This window comes from Heteronotia binoei, chromosome 2 (assembly GCF_032191835.1).
Source record: "Heteronotia binoei isolate CCM8104 ecotype False Entrance Well chromosome 2, APGP_CSIRO_Hbin_v1, whole genome shotgun sequence".
NCBI lineage: Eukaryota > Metazoa > Chordata > Lepidosauria > Squamata > Gekkonidae > Heteronotia > Heteronotia binoei.
This window is the reverse complement of record NC_083224.1, coordinates 6,658,321-6,679,431: the sequence shown is the minus strand read 5'-3', so window position 1 is coordinate 6,679,431 and position 21,111 is coordinate 6,658,321.

Here is a 21,111-nt window from a genome sequence, read left to right as displayed (position 1 = left end):
TTCAAAAAGATTGGACCGGGGGGGTCCAACTCTATGAGCCCCAAAAGAGCCCCATCCTTCATGAGCCAGTTTGGTGTAGTGGTGAAGTGTGTGGACTCTTATCTGGGAGAACCCGGTTTGATTCCCCACTCCTGCCCTTGCACCTGCTGGAATGGCCTTGGGTCAGCCACAGCTCTTGTAGGAGTTGTCTGTGAAAGGGCAGCTTCTGGGAGAGCTCTCTCAGCCCCACCCACCTCACAGGGTGTCTGTTGTGGGGGAGGAAGGTAAAGGAGATTGTGAGACTCTTTGAAGTGGAGGACGGGATATAAATCCAATATCTTCATCTACCTCACAGGGTGTCTGTTGTGGGGGAGGAAGGGAAAGGAGATTGTGAGCCGCTCTGAGACTCTTCGGAGTGGAGGGCGGGATAGAAATCCAATATCTTCTTCATTATTTCTAATGGAGGGAACGCATTTAAAAGGAGCGTGAGCATGGACTCTTATCTGGGAGAACCGGATTTGATCCCCCATTCCTCCACAAGCAACCGCTGGAGCGACCTTGATTCAGTCACAAATTCTTGTAGAGCTGTTCCTCTCTGGAGCAGTTTCTGTCAGAGCTTTCTCTCAGCCCCATCCACCCCACAGGATGTCTGTTGCGGGGAGAGGAAGGAAAAAGAGATCCTAAGCTGCTCTGAGACTCCTTTGGGTTGTGAAGGGCGGGGTATAAATCCATTCTTTTTCTTCTTCTCCTCCTTCTTCTTCCCCCTGTTCTAGAGCATGAGTTGACTGCGCCATTATCTACTTTGGAACCGGTTTGCCTTTAAATGACACAAGCAAGGTTTCAAAGTGTGCATAGTTTAAAGAAAAGGCCCGTGTGTAACCTCGGAGTTCGCGTCTAGTGTTTTTAAGATTGGGCAAGCGTAAGACAAATCAGACAAAGTTGTGCTTTGGTTGTGTCTCTGGGGCACGTACGAAAGGAGTGTGCCATTGGTAGATTCCAGTGGCTGGTCAGAGACACCCCCCCCCCCCAACCAATTCTGGAGCCGAGGGCAGGAAGAGGAGAGGGGAGTCTGAAGCTGTAAAACAGAAGTTTCCGGGCTCTGGGGGCCTTCAGGTGATGACGTTTCTTCCTTCGGCGAGAGATGAAGAAGGGAAGCCGGGAGGGTGGTGGAAGTCTGGCCACATCCTCTCAGCGAGCTTGTGAAATGAGGCTGAAGTGGGGAAGGTCTGGGGAAAAGCCATGGTGTTGCTCCAGAGGGAAAACTGTGAAGGGGAGAGGAATCACAGAAAGGGGATTTCAGAAAGGGGTTCTGGCACATTAGAAGGTCAGGCTCAATGTTCTGGGCACAGCCGCTGACTTTGTTTTCAGTGTCAGGCCTGGAGTTTGAATTCAGTGTTTCTGAGCATGCAGAGCCCGTTTGGTGTAGTGGTGAAGTGTGTGGACTCTTACATGGAAGAATCGGGTTTGATTCCCCGCTCTTCCACTTGCAGCTGCTGGAATGGCCTTGGGCCATTCTTGTAGGAGGTGTCCTTGAAAGGGCAGTTCCTGTGAGAGCCCTCTCAGCGCCACCCACCTCACAAGGTGTCTGTTGTGGGGGAAGAAGATATAGGCGATTGTAAGCTGCTCTGAGTCTCTGATTCAGAGAGAAGGGCGGGGTATAAATCTGCAGTCTTCTTCCCCATTCCTCCACTTGCAGCTGCTGGAATGGCCTTGGGTCAGCCATAGAACTTCTAGGAGTTGTCCTTGAAAGGGCAGCTGCTGTGAGACCACTCTCAGCCCCACCCACCTCACAAGGTGTCTGTTGTGGGGGGAGAAGATATAGGCGATTGTAAGCTGCTCTGGTTCTCTGATTTGAAGAGAAGGGCGGGATATAAATCTGAAGTCTTCTTTCACCATTGAATGACACAGCCGTAGAAGAATAAGGGAACCTGTTTAATGGCTGAGAGCAGTGAACCAAGAGGCCTGTGGTTTAAACTTCATCTCTTAAAGCTACAGATGTTGCTTCTGTTATTTGGGTTTTTTTAAAGGCTCCCCCAGTGTTTTGTTTTTTTTTAAACCCAGGCTTTCCCACAACCTGGGGCTTTCCCTTTGTAGAAAAATCCCTATTTTGTCCTTGGCTTGACTGTAGATTTTCTAGTCCACACTCTTAAGTTCATAATTAGATAGAATGATACTACAGCGAATGTTGGGCGTGCAGAAAATATCAAGAGGGAGAGCCAGTAGATGCAGTAGATAGTGTGTCGGTCTATGTTTTGGGATCCAGGTTCAAATCCTGCATTGACATAAAGCTCACTGGGTGACCTTGGAGAACTGTTTCTCAGCCATACCTACCTTTAGTTTGAGTCCAACCGGGCACCTTGACGACCAACAAGGTTTAATTCTGGGTATACGCTTTTATGCGCATGCACATTTCTTTAGATATTTGGCTTATACCCAGAATTTAACTCAGTTAGCCTTAAAGGTGCCGCTAAACTCAAACTTTGTTCTCTTCCTTCAGACCAACATGGGCTACTGTGAGGAAAAATCAGGGTTAGCTTGCTGAAAGTGATCGCCTCAAGTTTTTGGCGCCTTTACCCAGTAGCTCAGGCACTCCGATTAAAATCTTGCCCGAAATTAATGACGCACCGAGACGTTTTTAAATTCAAACACCAAATATGAAGTTTATTCATTTACAGAAGGCAAGGAAGGGAGTAAATAATTATTGGCTGGTTATTAAAAATCAGTTGGCCGGCAGGCAGTTCAAATAATGAAACATCTCTTCACTAGAGAGGTAGCTTGGTAAAAGTGATCACTTCAAATTTTTGGCGCCTTTACCCAGTAGCTCAGGCACTCCGAGCACCAAGCTCAGGCACCAAGCTCAGTAGCTCAGGCACTCCGATTAAAATCTTGCCCGAAATTAATGACGCACCGAGACGTTTTTAAATTCAAACACCAAATATGAAGTTTATTCATTTACAGAAGGCAAGGAAGGGAGTAAATAATTATTGGCTGGTTATTAAAAATCAGTTGGCAGGCAGGCGGTTCAAATAATGAAACACCTCTTCACTAGAGAGGTAGGCAAGCTGAAGTATATATTATAAAAAACAACAGGCAGGCTGATATTGTAGAAGAAACAGGCAGTGTTTCCTTAACTCTGGAAAACACTCCTATTCGGAGAAAAACCTATGCTCAGGCTTTTCGAATGTAAAAATCCACACACTCTTTGTCATTCGCTCAGAGGACTGTCTGAACTTGTGACAGAAATATTTCCCACACAGACACTCTCCACTAGCCCATAGGTACGCAGACGTCGAGTAATACCTAAGGACTAACACCCTTGAGTACCTAAAAAGTAACACCGCTCTGAGCCTGCCTGTGGCGGGGGAGGGCGGGATATAAAAATAAACTACTTCTTCTTCTTCTTCTTCTTCTTCTTCTTCTTCTTCTTCTTCTTCTTATTATTATTATTATTATTATTATTATTATTATTATTATTATTATTATTATTATTATTATTATTATTATCATCACACCAGCACCTCAGTTCCATGTTCAGTCCCACACAGCTACGCTGCGATCACACATGCTAAATAATGCCGTTCCGATCCACTTTCAAAGCGCTTTCAAACTGGATTTACTGGTTCGTACAGTAAAGTCCAGCTAGAAAGTGGATTGAAACCGCAATGTTTAGCATGTTTGATTGTAGCGTGTGTTTCCCCTGTCGGACTTCTGGAATTTCTTCACAGCCACAAGCACCTAGTTTCTCTCCCAGTGTGTTTGTGTGCTCTGTGTTTGAACCAGCAGTGTGCCCTGTAGCGCTGACAGAACTCTTCAGCAGCGCCTTCGCGTTTTCCTCGTGCTTTAGTGACACAGTGTGCCCCAACTCGAGAGAGTTTTTCCACAGAGAGAGCCTTAGGTTTGCCCCTTCTCAGAATTAACTCTCTTCCAGACGAGAAACGTTAAATCACCCCCACCCCCGCTAGCCTCCTTCCACTCAATACATTCGTGTCCATGGAAGCGGCTCAGCCAATCATAGTGAGCTTTGCCACGCCCCTAGACAAACGGCTTTAAGTCTATCACAGCTACCCACCTACATCTACACTAAAGGGTTGTTGTAGGGATATAATAGGAAAGGGAAAAGCAAGCATGGGTTGCTTGTACAAAGATTAGGATAAAAAAAATATATTAGGTGGATTTGTTAGCTTGGAGTTTCATGGCGTATATAAAGCCCACTCTCTTTGGTTCCAGGCTGGGCCTTTTTTGTGTGGAAAAAGCCCAGCGGGAACTTATTTGCTTATTAGGCCACACCCCCTGACGCCAAGCCAGCCAGACCTGCTCCGAAAAAGCCCAGAGCAAAACCAATCAAGCTGTTGTGCATAGCTGGCTCTGTTTTGTGTCATTTAAGAAGACTGCAGATGGAGTTTTCCTCCCCTAGAGCGTGGTTCTCCAATGGGATAAAATCTGCCTTGGGGCCTATGAACTGGTGATGGATACGGTGCGGCTGTCTGTGTGGAAGCACCTTTCCCAGTTTGCGAGAATCCAGATCCGCTCCGAATAGTGCTGGGCGGGGGGGGGGGGAGTGTTTGTGTGGGTGTGATTTTGCACCCACCCCGTCTCTCTTTTTTGGGATCAGCCCCCTGACCCAGCCAGCAATTTGAAACCCGGTGGGAGAGGAGGAAACCGTAATGGGAGAAACTTGTAGGACTGAAGCAAGCTGGAGTTTCCAAGGTCAGCGTGGGGGGTGGGGGGGGGTGGGGGAGGATAAGCAGCTGGCAGAGAGGGGTGGGCTGTGGCCTGGAGGCAGGCTCCCCCCTCCCCACAAATCACACTGTTATCTCTGGAGAACAACAGTTTCCTCCTTTCTTGCTCGGGTAGAATTAGTGGACTGGAGGAAATAGTTTTATTCCAGAGTGTGGGGGGAAAGCAAAAAGGAACAAGAATGTTGTTGCCAGGTGGGGGCAGTCCCCGGTTTGGAGGCCCTCCCCCTGCCTCAGGGTCATCAGAATGGGAAATGTCTGCTGGGCACTCCATTATTCCCTATGGAGACCAATTCCCATAGGGTATAACGGAGAATTGATCCGCAGCTATCTGGGGAACTGTTTTTTTTTTTTTTTTGAGGTGGAGGCACCAAATGTTCAGCATAGCATCCAGTACTACTCCTCAAAACACCCTCCAGATTTTAAAAAAGATTGGACTGAGGGTCCAATTCTATGAGCCCCAAAAGAAGGGTGCCCCTATCCATTATTTCCAGCGGAGGGGAGGCATTTTAAAGGAGCGTGCACCTTTTCGGTGTGATGGCCAGAACTCCCTTTGGAGTTCAATTATGCTTGTCACAACCTTGCTCCTGGCTCCACCCCCAAAATCTCCTGGCTCCACCCCCCAAAATCTCCTGGCTCCACCCCCAAAGTCCGCAGATATTTCTTGAGTTGGATTTGGCAACCCTAAGCAAGGAGAACATGTGGACTGATTTCTTCTCTCTGGTCCCCTTCCTGTTGGATTCTTGTGAAATGCAGCCCCTGTTCACACATATATATGAACATATGAAGCTGCCTTACACTGAATCAGACCCTCAAAGGTCCATCAAAGTCAGTCTTGTCTACTCAGACTGGCAGCGGCTCTCCAGGGTCTCAAGCGGAGGTTTTTCACGCCTACTCGCCTGGACCCTTTTGAGTTGGAGATGCCGGGGATTGAACCTGGGACCTTCTGCTTACCGAGCAGATGCTCTTCCACTGAGCCACTGTCCCTGCTCATGAACATATGAAGCTGTCTTCTACTGAATCAGACCCTCAGAAGTCCCATCGAAGTCAGTATTGTCTACTCAGACTGGCTCTGCAGCATCTCAAGCTGAGGTTTTTCATGCCTACTTGCCTGGATCCTTTTTAGTTGGAGATGCCGGGGATTGAACCTGGGACCTCCTGCTAATAGCCACTGATGGACCTCTGCTCCGTATTTTTATCCAGTCCCCTCTTGAAGCTGGCTATGCTTGTAGCCGCCGCCACCTCCTGTGGCAGTGAATTGCACATGTTAATCGCCCTTTGGGTGAAGAAGGACTTCCTTTCCTGCCCAGTTCCGCAGGGCCTGTAAGACAACCCTCTTCCGGCTGGCCTTTGACTAGCTGGTACAGGAAACCAGGTGTAGTTATATTAGAGGTTGCTGTCCCTAATGTTTTAAATGGTTTAAATGTCTTACAATTTTAAATATTTTATCATTTTAAATGTATTAATTAATTTTAACTGTTTTATGCTTAAATGTTACTATGTGAAATCTTGTGCTGTGAGCCGCCCTGAGCCACTTGTTGGGAAGGGCGGGATATAAATCAATCAAATCAATCAATCAATCAATAAAATTTTATCCCTTTTAACCTGACTGCTCAGCAATTTCATCGAATGCCCACGAGTTCTCGTGTTGTGAGAAAGGGAGAAAAGTACTTCTTTCTCTACTTTCTCCATCCCATGCATAAGCTTGTCAACCTCTATCATGTCATCCCACAGTCGACGTTTCTCCAAGCTAAAGAGCCCCAAGCGTTTTAACCTTTCTTCATAGGGAAAGTGTTCCAAACCTTTAATCATTCTAGTTGCCCTTTTCTGGACTTTTTCCAATACCCTCCAAAGGTACAGGTCAGATACGGGATGCTGGACTAGATGGACCCTCACTGGTCTGATCCAGCAGGGCTCTTATGTTCTGATGAAGGCCGCAGCCTCTGCCCTGTTGTTGGCCCTTCAGAGAAACTGGTTGGCCCCTGTATGAGACAGGAGGCTGGACTAGAGGGACCCACAATGGTCTGACCCAGCAGGGCTCTTCTGATGTTCTTCTCAGGGGAAGGCCTCGGCCTCTCTGCCCTGTTGTAGGCCCTCCAGAGGAACTGGTTGGCCACTGTGTGAGACAGGAGGCTGGACTAGATGGACCCACAATGGTCTGACCCAGCAGGGCTCTTCTGATGTTCTTCTCAGGGGAAGGCCTTGTCCTCTCTGCCCTGTTGTAGGCCCTCCAGAGGAACTGGTTGGCCACTGTGTGAGACAGGAGGCTGGACTAGATGGACCCACAATGGTCTGATCCAGCAGAGCTCTTCTGATGTTCTTCTCAGGGGAAAGCCTTGGCCTCTCTGCCCTGTTGTAGGCCCTCCAGAGGAACTGGTTGGCCATTTTGTGAGACAGGAGGCTGGACTAGAGGGACCCTCACTCATCTCCTCTACCAGGGTTCTTATGGTCTTATCCAGGCTCCACCCCCCCAAATCTCCAGGAATTTCCAAACCAAGTCTTGGCAACTCCAGCGCTCCTTGGTATCCGGTGCGCTGTGAAAAGCACCGACGTTTGCGAAGAAGGCAGCGCTTTAGAACTGCAAGTTCTTTGGGATATTGCATGCCTTCTAAGATTGAAGGTGGGCGGATTTATTCTCTCAGCTTGTCTGTGGTCTCATTAGCCGAAAGTCCTGCAATTCCTTCCCCTCTCCCACTCAGCTTGTGCGTTTCCCTCTGGCTGCTAAGAAGGAGGCACCAGCAAAGAAAACAGCTGGTCTCCAGGCTGGACTTGGAGGCGCCTCCCTCCCTCCCTCCCTGTCTTGCGGGCCTCCAGCCTGGCCTTTGAAGTCCAGGGCATGAAGGAAGGATATCTGTGCTTGCAAACATCTCTCGAGGTGGATTTGGGCTCTCCTTCCTGCCCTGGCCTTGGCAGTCTAGTGCAGTGGCCCTGAACCCTTTCCAGCCTGCAGGTGCCTTTGGCATTCTGAGTAGGGTTGCCAATCTCCAGGTGGGGCTGGAGAACAAGCAAAAAGCACACTGTGCCGCCGACTCAAGTCATTACAGTTTTCTTCCACTCTCCTACAACGCTTCACTCTTCCTCTTCCAAGAGCGAGGAGGTGTTTATCGTTGCAAGCAGACCCCCCAGGAGGAATTCTCGGGACTGGGATACTTGGCTTGATGTAGTCTGAAATTGCATTAGCCTTTTTAGCAGCCGCTTCACACCCTGAGATCCTTATATTAGTTACATATTATATTACAGTTTTCTTTCACTCTCCTACAACGCTTCACTCTTCCTCTACCAAGAGCGAGGAGGTGTTTATCGTTGCAAGCAGACTCCCCAGGATGAATTCTTAGGGACTGGGATACTTGGCTTGATGTAGTCTGAAATCGCATTAGCCTTTTTAGCAGCCGCTTCACACCCTGAGATCCTTATATTAGTTACATATTATATTACAGTTTTCTTTCACTCTCCTACAACGCTTCACTCTTCCTCTATCAAGAGCGAGGAGGTGTTTATCCTTGCAGGCAGACCCCCCTAGGACGAATTCTCGGGACTGGGATACTTGGCTTGATGTAGTCTGAAATTGCATTAGCCTTTTTAGCAGCCGCTTCACAGATCCTTATATTAGTTACATATGATATTATAGTTTTCTTCCGCTCTCGTACAACGCCTCACTCTTCCTCTACCAAGAGCGAGGAGGAGTTTATTGTTGCAAGCAGACTCCCCAGGATGAATTCTTAGGGACTGGGATACTTGGCTTGATGTAGTCTGAAATCGCATTAGCCTTTTTAGCAGCCGCTTCACACCCTGTGATCCTTATATTAATTTTAAAAATACTTTGATTTAAGGGCTGGCAGCAGTGGTCTCTCAAGAGCCGGCCTTGTGCGTGGCATATGAAGAAGACGGGTGCTGTGGCACCGCCTGCCTTCCGAGTCCACACCCTCCTCTGGATTGGTACCTTCCCCGTTCCTTTCTCAGGGCCTTTGTGCTAACCCAGTTAAATGAATTCAGCCATTCTTGCCTGGTAGCAAACAATGATTTTGGCATTGCTGCTAACCACCACTTACATTTGCTGATTCAAAATACATTCAGTAGCAGACTATTTAGGAATGTTAACCGATACGCAAAGCCAAAGTTCATGAAAGTATGGTAAAGAACTTCTCATTCCTCCCATATGAAGGGAAAATAAATGAGCACTACACGTACTTTTGACGACAAGAACCTTCTTGTTACGAGCACTTGCTGCCCGTCAAGTTTGGCGTTTCGATTAACTTTTTCCATGAACTACAGAATTAAATCTCTTGACATGTATGAATTGTGAAATTGAATTGACCCTACTTTCATGAACTTTGAAGAAGAAGAAGAAGACTACAGGTTTATACCCTGCCCTTCTCTCAGAGCGGCTTACAGTCTCCTATACCTTCTCTCCCCGACAACAGACACCCTGTGAGGTGGGTGGGGCTGAGAGAGCTCTGACAGAAACTGCCCTTTCAAGGACAACTCCTGCGATAGCTGTGGCTGACCCAAGGCCATCCCAGCAGCTGTAAGCGGAGGAGTGGGGAATCAAACCTGGCTCTCCCGGATAACAGAGCTCTGGCTGACCCAAGGCCGTTCCAGCAGCTGCAAGCGGAGGAGTGGGGAATCAAACCCGGTTCTCCCAGATAAGAGAGCTCTGGCTGACCCAAGGCCGTTCTAGCAGGTGCAAGTGGAGGAGTGGGGAATCAAACCTGGTTCTCCCAGATAAGAGAGCTCCGGCTGACCCAAGGCCATTCCAGCAGCTGCAAGAGGAGGAGTGGGGAATCAAACCCGGTTCTCCCAGATAAGAGAGCTCTGGCTGACCCAAGGCCATTCCAGCAGCTGCAAGAGGAGGAGTGGGGAATCAAACCCGGTTCTCCCAGATAAGAGAGCTCTGGCTGATCCAAGGCCATTCCAGCAGCTGCAAGTGGAGGAGTGGGGAATCAAACCCGGTTCTCCCAGATAAGAGAGCTATGCCTGACCCAAGGCCATTCCAGCAGGTGCAAGTGGAGGAGGGGGGAATCAAACCCGGTTCTCCCAGATAAGAGAGCTCTGGCTGACCCAAAGCCATTCCAGCAGCTGCAAGAGGAGGAGTGGGGAATCAAACCCGGTTCTCCCAGATAAGAGAGCTCTGGCTGACCCAAGGCCATTCCAGCAGCTGCAAGTGGAGGAGTGGAGAATCAAACCCGGTTCTCCCAGGTAAGAGAGCTCTGGCTGACCCAAGGCCATTCCAGCAGCTGCAAGTGGAGGAGTGGGGAATCAAACCCGGTTCTCCCAGATAAGAGAGCTCTGGCTGACCCAAGGCCATTCCAGCAGCTGCAAGCGGAGGAGTGGGGAATCAAACCCGGTTCTCCCAGATAAAAGAGCTCTGGCTGACCCAAGGCCATTCCAGCAGCTGCAAGCGGAGGAGTGGGGAATCAAACCCGGTTCTCCCAGATAAAAGAGCTCTGGCTGACCCAAGGCCATCCCAGCAGCTGCAAGCGGAGGAGTGGGGAATCAAACCCAGTTCTCCCAGATAAGAGTCTGTGCACTTAACCACTACACCAAACTTGGCATTGTGTATTGATTAACATATTTATAAATTGTCTGCTATTGAATGTATTTTGAATTCGTAAATATAAAGTGTTCATAAGTATATATATACGTGTGTGTATATATATGTGTGTGTGTATATTTGTATGTATGTATATATGTGTGTGTGTCTGTATGTACACACATATATGTAGTCTGAAATGGCATTAGCCTTTTTAGCAGCTGCTAAAAAGCCCCATGGCGCAGAGTGTTAAACCTGCAGTACTGCAGTCCTAAGCTCTGCTCACAACCTGAGTTCGATCCCCGGTGGAAGCTGGGTTTTCAGGTAGCTGGCTCGAGGTTGACTCAGCCTTCCACCCTTCTGAGGTTGGTAAAATGAGTCCCCAGCTTGCTGTGGGGAAAGTGTAGACGACTGGGGTAGGGAATGGCAAACCACCCCGTAAAAAGTCTGTCGTGAAAACGCGAAAGCAACGTCACCCCAGAGTCAGAAACAATTGGTGCTTGCACAGGGGATCTTTCCTTTTCCTTTCCTTCACATTGCATATATATTTCACAGAAGATATATGTGGTATTTGGTTCATCATGGTATTGGAATTGTTGGTTTCACTTCTGTCTGTAATTCTTCTTGGTTGCTTTTCTTGCTGGTAATGACCAAACGGAAGGACAGACCCAGGGGAAATGGCAAGAACAAAGTGTTGAGTACCTTTGCCACTATGGGGGTTTTGATGTGAAGGGGCGGGGGGGGGATTGACCCAAAGTACGGGATTAACCTTCGAAAGAGGGGCAACACTCAGATGAGAGGAGATGGCCAAAATACTGCTTGTTGTTATTCCCCCACCCAAAAGCAATCTTTCTCCTGTGGGCATTTTTGCAAGAATCTGTTTATCTTGTTTCGTTGAACTGACTGGCACAGGAGGCTGGAAGCGGGCACGCGTCTCGCGCTTTGCTGAATGAAGGGCACGGTCTCTTCGTGCCTCTCCCCAACGTAACAATGAGGGTTACGGGAACAGGAATTCCCTTCGTGGAGGTGGTTTGGCTGTTCCCGAAACCAGGTGGCTCATTGTTTTTCACCTAGCGCCGTGTATTTATTCATTCCCTGCCTTGCATCTTTCTTTCGGCCTGATTCGCTCGGAGGACTCCAAAAGTTTGCCGTGCGCCTGTTCTGTGTTCCGTGTTGGTCTGAAGCAGTAGAACAGGTGTGTCAAACTCGTTTGTTATGAGGGCCAGATCTGACATAAAAGAGACCTTGCTGGGCCGGTCCATGTTGGGAGGGGTTGGAATTACAGTAGAAGACAGAAACAGGATACAGGATGACCTTGACAGGCTGGAAAACTGGGCTAAAACCAATAAAATGAATTTTAACAGGGATAAATGTAAAGTTCTGCATTTCGGTAGGAAAAATGCCTGGGAAGGGCGAGATATAAATCATAAAATAAATAAATAAATAAATTTTAAAAAATCCCATGCATAGTTATAGGATGGGGAGACTTTTCTTAGCGAAAAGGATCTAGGGGGTCTTAGTGGATCATACGCTGAACATGAGTCAGCAGTGTGATGCGGTGGCTAAAAAGGCAAATGCAATTCTGAGCTGTATCAACAGAAGTATTGTGTCCAGATCACGTGAAATGATGGTATCGCTTTGCTCTGCTCTGGTAAGACCTCCCCTGGAGTCTTGTGTTCAGTTTTGGGCACCACATTTTAAGAAGGATATAGACAACCTGGAAGGGGTCCAGAGGAGGGCGACGAAGATGGTGAGGGGTCTGGAGACCAAGTCCTATGAGGAAAGGTTAGGATGGTGTGCAATTGTTTTCTGTGGCCCCGGAAGGTAGGACCAGAACCAATGGGTTGAAATTAAATCAAAAGAGTTTCCGGTTCAACATTAGGAAGAACTTCCTGACTGTTAGAGCGATTCCTCAGTGGAACAGGCTTCCTCGGGGCTCTCCTTCCTTGGAGGTTTTCCAACAGAGGCTGGATGACCATCTGACAGCAATGAAGATCCTGTGAATTTAGGGGGAGGTGTTTGTGAGTTTCCTGTATTGTGCAGGAGGTTGGACTAGATGACCCTGGAAGTCCCTTCCAACTCTAGGATTCTATGAACTTCCTGACCGTTATAGCGGTTCCTCGGTGGAACAGGATTCCTCCTTGGGAGGTGGTGGGCTCTCCTTCCTTGGAGGTTTTTCAACAGAGGCTAGATGGCCCTCTGACAGCGAAAATCCTGTGAATTTGGGGTAGGTATTTGTGAGTTTCCTGCATTGTGCAGGGGGTTGGACTAGATGACCCTGGAGATCCCTTCCAGCTCTAGGATTCTATGATTCTATGTTGGGCCAGGCCATGTGATTACATATTTAAGATTAAGTAGCAAAGAAAAATGGTTCCGATTTATGGAGTATATTTCAGCTCATGATATCCTACCAGGCAACTCAATTTATAGGCAAATTCTTTGAATAGGATTTATTATTAATTTTATTTATATCTTACTTTTAAATGATTTTTTATATTATGTTTAGTTCTCTTTTTTCTTATTTCTTTTCATCATTCTTATCATCAGATATGGGGTGCAGTCAGACAGTACCTCAGAATTAGCATGAAGGTTCTTTCTACCCTATGTGGTGGACTTGTGAAAGAGCTAAAATGTTTTGGCAAATGATTCAGCAATAGATTTCTAAGATTTTGGGATATGAATTTAACAAAGTTGCAGAGACTTTTCTGCTGGGATTACAAATGGAAAAATTTCAAAAAGAAGATAGAACTTTAATATTGTACTTGCTCTCAGCTGTTAGGACATTGTATGCGCAGTTGTGGAAGCAAGAAAAATACCAGAGAAATGGGACTGGATTATAAAAGTTATGTCATGGAGTGAAATGGACAAATTCTTATGTGACACAGAGTGTTGGACTGGAGGGGCCATTGGCCTGATCCAGCATGGCTTCTCTTATGTTCTTATGTGACACAGAGTGTTGGACTGGAGGGGCCACTGGCCTGATACAACAGGGATTCTCTTATGTTCTTATGTGACACAGAGTGTTGGACTGGAGGGGTCATTGGCCTGATCCAACACGGCTTCTCTTATGTTCTTATGTGACACAGAGTGTTGGACTGGAGGGGCCATTGGCCCGATCCAACAGGGCTTCTCTTATGTTCTTCTGTGACACAGAGTGTTGGACTGGATGGGCCATTGGCCTGATCCAACAGGGCTTCTCTTGTGTTCTTATGTGACACAGAGTGTTGGACTGGAGGGGCCATTGGCCTGATCCAACATGGCTTCTCTTATGTTCTTATGTGACACAGAGTGTTGGACTGGAGGGGCCACTGGCCTGATCCAACATGACTTCTCTTATGTTCTTACGTGACAGAGTGTTGGACTGGATGGGCCATTGGCCTGATCCAACAGGGCTTCTCTTATGTTCTTCTGTGACACAGAGTGTTGGACTGAATGGGCCACTGGCCTGATCCAACAGGGCTTCTCTTATGTTAGCAGCTGCCTCCTCCCCACTTCCTTCCCGGGAGGAAGCAGCATCGGTTGCCGTTTTTCCGCAGCTTGCCGGTCCTTTTGCTGCTGCTTGCCTGTCCCCTGTACCACCGATCGGCTGATCTATGGGGACCCCCCACTGGCCGTTCCCGGGCATTGAAATAGACCTGGTGTGGAAGGGAGGGGGTAAGAGGCTGGGGAGCAGGCAAACTAGGCATTTGCCTAAGTGGGACGGGGGTGGGGAAGGCTGACTTCAGCGCCCCTGCCCTGCCGGCGCCCTAGCCGACTGCCTAGTTTTCCTAGTGGGTGAGCAGCCCTGTGTGCAATAAAACCTTTCAATGCCCCCCACGGTTGTTTGTCCTTGTCAAATCCCCTCAGAAAGATGGCACTGAAGCACGACCTCCCAGTGAATGCGATTAACGAGGTGGTCCTTCGTCCATTTTCTGTCACCACATCGCAGCGCATGTATAGAAGGCTGAGGAGTCACAAACGTCCCAACAAATGTGAGATTTCCTTGGGAAAATAAAGCTAGCGTTTAAAGATCTCTAACCGTGATTTGTGAAACTTCATCCCGCAGGTTAACATGAAAAAGGAAAAACGCAACTCGTGGGTGCTGGACAACGAAGAGAAACAGGACTTGGTGAATAGGACATGTGGTGACCTGGCTGAGGAGAAAACAGACCCCATTTCAGAAGGCCCGAGGAAGAGGAAGTATGCAGGTATTCTTACGCAGGGCCTCCTTCTCTCAAGTTTGGTGTAGTGGTGAAGAGTGCGGACTCTTATCTGGGAGAACCGGGTTTGATTCCCCACTCCTCCACTTGCACCTGCTGGAATGGCCTTGGGTCAGCCAGAGCTCTGGCAGAGGTTGTCCTTGAAAGGGCAGCTGCTGGGAGAGTCCTCTCAGCTCCACCCACCTCACAGGGTGTCTGATGTGGGGGAAGGAAGGTAAAGGAGATTGTGAGTCGCTCTGAGACTTTTCGGAGTGGAGAGCGGGATATAAATCCAATATCATCTTCTTCTTCAAGACAGCTTCAAGAGGGTAATGGATAAGCATATGGAGAAGAGGTCCATCAGTGGCTATTAGCCACAGCGTATTGTTGGAACTCTGTGGGGCAGTGATGCTGTGTAGTCTTGGTGTTTGGGAGGGGCAATAGTGAGATGGCTTCTGGTGTCCTGGTCCCACCGGTGGACCTCCTGATGGTGTCCTGGTCCCACTGTTGAACCACTTGGGTTTTTTGTCCACTGTGTGACACAGAGTGTTGAAATGGATGGGCTTCTCCAACATGGCTTCTCTTACATTCTTCTGTCTGGGGCAGTGATGCTCTGTATTCTTGGTGCTTGGGGGGGAATTGGGAGGGCTTCTAGCCCCACTTGTGGACCTCCTGATGGCACTTATTTATTTGGCCACTGTGTGACACAGAGTGTTGGACTGGATGGGCCATTGGCCTGATCCAGCATAGAGAGCCAGTATGGTGTAGTGGTTAAGTATGTGGACTCTTATCTGGGAGAACTGGGTTTGATTCCCCCCTCCTCCACTTGCAGCTGCTGGAATGGCCTTGGGTCAGCCAGAGCTCTCTTATCTGGGAGAACTGGGCTTGATTCCCCCCTCCTCCACTTGCACCTGCTGGAATGGCCTTGGGTCAGCCAGAGCTCTCTTATCTGGGAGAACCGGGTTTGATTCCCCACTCTTCCACTTGCACCTGCTGGAATGGCCTTGGGTCAGCCATAGCTCTCTTATCTTGGAGAACCGGGTTTGATTCCCCACTCCTCCACTTGCACCTGCTGGAATGGCCTTGGGTCAGCCAGAGCTCTCTTATCTGGGAGAACTGGGTTGGATTCCAAACTCCTCCACTTGCACCTGCTGGAATGGCCTTGGGTCAGCCAGAGCTCTCTTATCTGGGAGAACCGGGTTTGATTCCCCCCTCCTGCACTTGCACCTGCTGGAATGGCCTTGGGTCAGCCATAGCTCTCTTATCTTGGAGAACCGGGTTTGATTCCCCCCTCCTCCACTTGCACCTGCTGGAATGGCCTTGATTCAGCCATAGCTCTCTTATCTGGGAGAACCGGGTTTGATTCCCCCCTCCTCCACTTGCACCTGCTGGAATGGCCTTGGGTCAGCCATAGCTCTCTTATCTTGGAGAACCGGGTTTGATTCCCCACTCCTCCACTTGCACCTGCTGGAATGGCCTTGGGTCAGCCATAACTCTCTTATCTTGGAGAACCGGGTTTGATTCCCCACTCCTCCACTTGCACCTGCTGGAATGGCCTTGGGTCAGCCATAGCTCTCTTATCTTGGAGAACCGGGTTTGATTCCCCACTCCTCCACTTGCACCTGCTGGAATGGCCTTGGGTCAGCCAGAGCTCTCTTATCTGGGAGAACCGGGTTGGATTCCCCACTCCTCCACTTGCACCTGCTGGAATGGCCTTGGGTCAGCCACAGCTCTCTTATCTGGGAGAACCGGGTTGGATTCCTCACTCCTCCACTTGCACCTGCTGGAATGGCCTTGGGTCAGCCACAGCTCTCTTATCTGGGAGAACCGGGTTTGATTCCCCACTCCTCAACTTGCACCTGCTGGAATGGCCTTGGGTCAGCCAGAGCTCTCTTATCTGGGAGAACCGGGTTTGATTCCCCACTCCTCCACTTGCACCTGCTGGAATGGCCTTGGGTCAGCCAGAACTCTCTTATCTGGGAGAACCGGGTTTGATTCCCCACTTCTCCACTTGCAGCTGCTGGAATGGCCTTGGGTCAGCCACAGCTCTCTTATCTGGGAGAACCGGGTTTGATTCCCCACTCCTCCACTTGCACCTGCTGGAATGGCCTTGGGTCAGCCAGAGCTCTCTTATCTGGGAGAACTGGGTTGGATTCCAAACTCCTCCACTTGCACCTGCTGGAATGGCCTTGGGTCAGCCAGAGCTCTCTTATCTGGGAGAACCGGGTTTGATTCCCCCCTCCTGCACTTGCACCTGCTGGAATGGCCTTGATTCAGCCATAGCTCTCTTATCTGGGAGAACCGGGTTTGATTCCCCCCTCCTCCACTTGCACCTGCTGGAATGGCCTTGGGTCAGCCATAGCTCTCTTATCTTGGAGAACCGGGTTTGATTCCCCACTCCTCCACTTGCACCTGCTGGAATGGCCTTGGGTCAGCCATAGCTCTCTTATCTTGGAGAACCGGGTTTGATTCCCCACTCCTCCACTTGCACCTGCTGGAATGGCCTTGGGTCAGCCAGAGCTCTCTTATCTGGGAGAACCGGGTTTGATTCCCCACTCCTCCACTTGCACCTGCTGGAATGGCCTTGGGTCAGCCAGAGCTCTCTTATCTGAGAGAACCGGGTTTGATTCCCCACTCCTCCACTGGCACCTGCTGAAATGGCCTTGGGTCAGCCAGAGCTCTCTTATCTGGGAGAACCGGGTTTGATTCCCCACTCCTCCACTGGCACCTGCTGAAATGGCCTTGGGTCAGCCAGAGCTCTCTTATCTGGGAGAACCGGGTTTGATTCCCCACTCCTCCACTTGCACCTGCTGGAATGGCCTTGGGTCAGCCAGAACTCTCTTATCTGAGAGAACCGGGTTTGATTCCCCACTCCTCCACTTGCACCTGCTGAAATGGCCTTGGGTCAGCCAGAGCTCTCTTATCTGGGAGAACCGGGTTTGATTCCCCACTCCTCCACTTGCACCTGCTGGAATGGCCTTGGGTCAGCCATAGCTCTGGCAAAGGTTGTCCTTGAAAGGGCAGTTTCTGTCAGCTCTTTCAGCTCCACCCACCTCATAGGGCAGGGATGTCGATCTCGTTTGTTATGAGGGCCAGATGTGAAATAAATGAGACCTTGTTGGGCTGGGCCATGTGTGTCATAAAATGTAATGCCTGGTATTAGAGACACAAACACAATTAAAGATTTTTTTTAAAAAAAACAACTTTAAATAAAACATGCTTAAAACACTAGCACTCGTTGGCCTTAAAAGTGCTTCCTTTGCATCTCTCCCATGGGATCCAGAGAACCAGTCAAAGGAAGCTCTGGCGCTTTCCTTCCTTCCCCAGGGGAGCAGGAGGGGGAGGAGCCTCAGCCAACAGAAGGAAGTGAGGCTTGGCTCAGTAGCTCTGCTGTGGGATTGAGAGAGCCTGGCAAAGTAAGCTCTCTCCCCCTCCTTCCTCCCCAAGGGAGGAACATAAGAACATAAGAGAAGCCATGTTAGATCAGGCCAATAAGAACATAAGAACATAAGAGAAGCCATGTTAGATCAGGCCAATGGCCCATCCAGTCCAACATTCTGTGTCACACAGCGGCCAAATATATATATATATATATATACACACACTGTGGCTAATAGCCACTGATGGACCTCTGCTCCATATTTTTATCTAACCCCTTCTTGAAGGTGGCTATGCTTGTGGACGCCACCACCTCCTGTGGCAGTGAATTCCACATGTTAATCACCCTTTGGGTGAAGAAGTACTTCCTTTTATCCGTTTTAACCTGTCTGCTCAGCAATTTCATCGAATGCCCACGAGTTCTTGTATTGTGAGAAAGGGAGAAAAGCACTTCTTTCTCTACTTTCTCCATCCCATGCATTATCTTGTAAACCTCTATCATGTCACCCCTCAGTCGACGTTTCTCCAAGCTAAAGAGCCCTAAGCGTTTCAACCTTTCTTCATAGGGAAGGTGTTCCAGCCCTTTAATCATTTTAGTTGCCCTTTTCTGAACTTTCTCCAATGCTATAATATCCTTTTTGAGGTGTGGCGACCAGAACTGCACACAGTACTCCAAATGAGACCTCTGCTCCATATTTTTATCTAACCCTTTCTTGAAGGTGGCTATACTTGTGGCCGCCACCACCTCCTGTGGCAGTGAATTCCACATGTTAATCACCCTTTGGGTGAAGAAGTACTTCCTTTTATCCGTTTTAACCTGGCTGCTCAGCAATTTCATCGAATGCCCACAAGTTCTTGTATTGTGAAGGAGGAGCCTCAGCCAATGCAGAAAATAGAGGTTTTGCTCTGTAGCTCCTGTGTGATTGAGCAAGCCTGTCAAAGGAAGCTGTTATGTAAAAGGAAGCAAGGGAGAGGGAGAAAGAAGCAGATAGCCAGTTGCTCAGAGGCCTAATAGGAGCTCTCCGGGGGCCTCATTCAGCCCCAGGGCCTCATGTTTGTCACGTCTGCCATAGGGTGTCTGTTGTGTGTGAGGAGGGGGGAAGGTAAAGGAGATTGTAGACTGCTCTGAGAATCAGATAGAAGGGTGGGATATAAATCCAATTATCTTCTTCACACACTTCTCTTTTCCTCCGTTCTACCCTCCTGACACCCCTGTGATGTAGGTTAGGCTGAGGGCGTGTGGCTGGACCAAAGTCCACCAGTGGCAGAGCAGGGATTCCATGCTGGGTCTCTTGGATTTGAGTCCAGCGCTCGTAACCATCACGGTGCACTGGCTTTTGCCTTATCTGCCTGATGCACAGGAGTGCTAGTTCAGTGGCTCTCCAGCCTAGCTTTTGGGCTCTTGATGGGCAGCAGCAGCAGAAGACCATAGATCTATTTCCTGCCCTTCTCTCTGAATCAGTCTCAGATCTGCCTACAGCCTCCTTTTCCTTCCTCTCCCACAACAGACATCTTGTGAGGCAGTTGGGGCTGAGAGAGCTCTCCCAGAAGCTGCCCTTTCAAGGACAGTCTCAGGGTGGCCTACAATCTCCTTTCCCTTCCTGCCCCCCAACAGACACCCTGTGAGGCAGGTGGGGCTGAGAGAGCTCTCACAGCAGCTGCCCTTTCAAGGACAGTCTCAGGGTGGCCTACAATCTCCTTTCCCTTCCTGCCCCTCAACAGATACCTTGTGAGGCAGGTGGGGCTGAGAGAGCTCTCCCAGAAGCTGCCCTTTCAAGGACAGAGTCTCAGAATGGTCCACAGTCTCCTTCACCTTCCTCTCCCAGAAGCTGTCCTTTCAAGGACAGAGTCTCAGAGCGGCCTCCAATCTCCTTTCCCTTCCTGCCCCCCATCAGACACCCTGTGAGGCAGGTGGGGCTGAGAGAGCTCTCCCATAAGCTGTCCTTTCAAGGACAGTCTCAGAGCGGCCTACAGTCTCCTTTCCCATCTTCGCGGTCTCTGTGCAGTCCCACACATGGGTTATCTGTCTGGATCGAACCCGACCTCGGAGAATTCAAAGCAATCTTGAGCGTTACTTTTGGCGCGCACTCCCTCCCGTTCTGGGGAGGAGGCATCCACTGCGCATGCCTAGAACGGGAGAGAGGCGCTCCACCCACCCAGTTTCTTTTTTACTGCCGTCCGGGATACACCTGTCTCGCTGCGTCTCTGTCTTTCTTTGCAATCTTCTCCTTGCTACTTGCGTTTTTCTTTCGTCGTTCCTCTCTTCAGTTTTTCCATCTCATCTTTCCGATATTGTAATAAATAAATAAATATATATTTTTATATATCTTGACTATCCTTTCTCATCTTTCTCTTTCCCATTCCCCCCCCCTCCCCCCCCTCTTCCCGGACGGATGGAAGGGAAGGACAAGATCACTTTCAAAAAGTGTACTCAGTGTGGAGCTAAAATTCCGTCTATAGACGGGCACTCCTTGTGCCTCTTCTGTTTGGGGGAGACCCATAGAATCGACACTTGCCTCCACTGCAGTCAGTTTGGGAAGCAGGCTAAGAAGAATCGCGCGGCCAGACTCAAAAGTCACCTTCTAGAGTCGTCTCTACAGCTTGTGATGTCTCAAGCCTCGGGGTCTCAAATTTCGCCATTGTCCCTAACCTCGCAAAGGGAAATGGCTCGATCGGCAGCTTCCGTGGCATCGGCTCCCAGTAAGTATAAGTCCGGGAAGGACCCCAAGAAGTCTGACGACTCCAAAAAGAAACATCATGCCGAATCGTCTTCCACTAAATCTTCGGATCCCATCCATCGATCGAAGTCAAAGACAGATCATCGGTTGTCGGTTCCTACGTCTCCTGCTATGATTTCGACATCGCACCCGACTGTTCTCGCTACAACATCGATGTCAACGGCGCCGGCTCCGCCCGAACATGCTGATATGAGGCCCGAAGAGATTGTCCATATTCCTTCTAGATCACCTTCAATCTTACCGGATAAGATCTTCGACACCGAATCACCTGAGTCACCGCGTCTTCGGAGTCAACGATCGAATCTTTTAGAACCACGTTCTTTTCGAGAGGTCTCTTTGTCTCGTAAACAACGCACTGCTTCCCCAGAGACTTTGCTTCGAAGGGAACCATCGACTCCGAGGGAGCCAGTTTCTCGAGTCCTACCAGTTGGATCTCCGCACCGCCGCCGGGAACGCTATTACTACTTCACCCCATCGCGTTCCAGATCACCATCTCCCCGTCGGTACCGACGGTACTATAGGTCACCATCTTCGGAGTCTCATCGGTATCGGTGCCGTGAGGATCCAAGTCA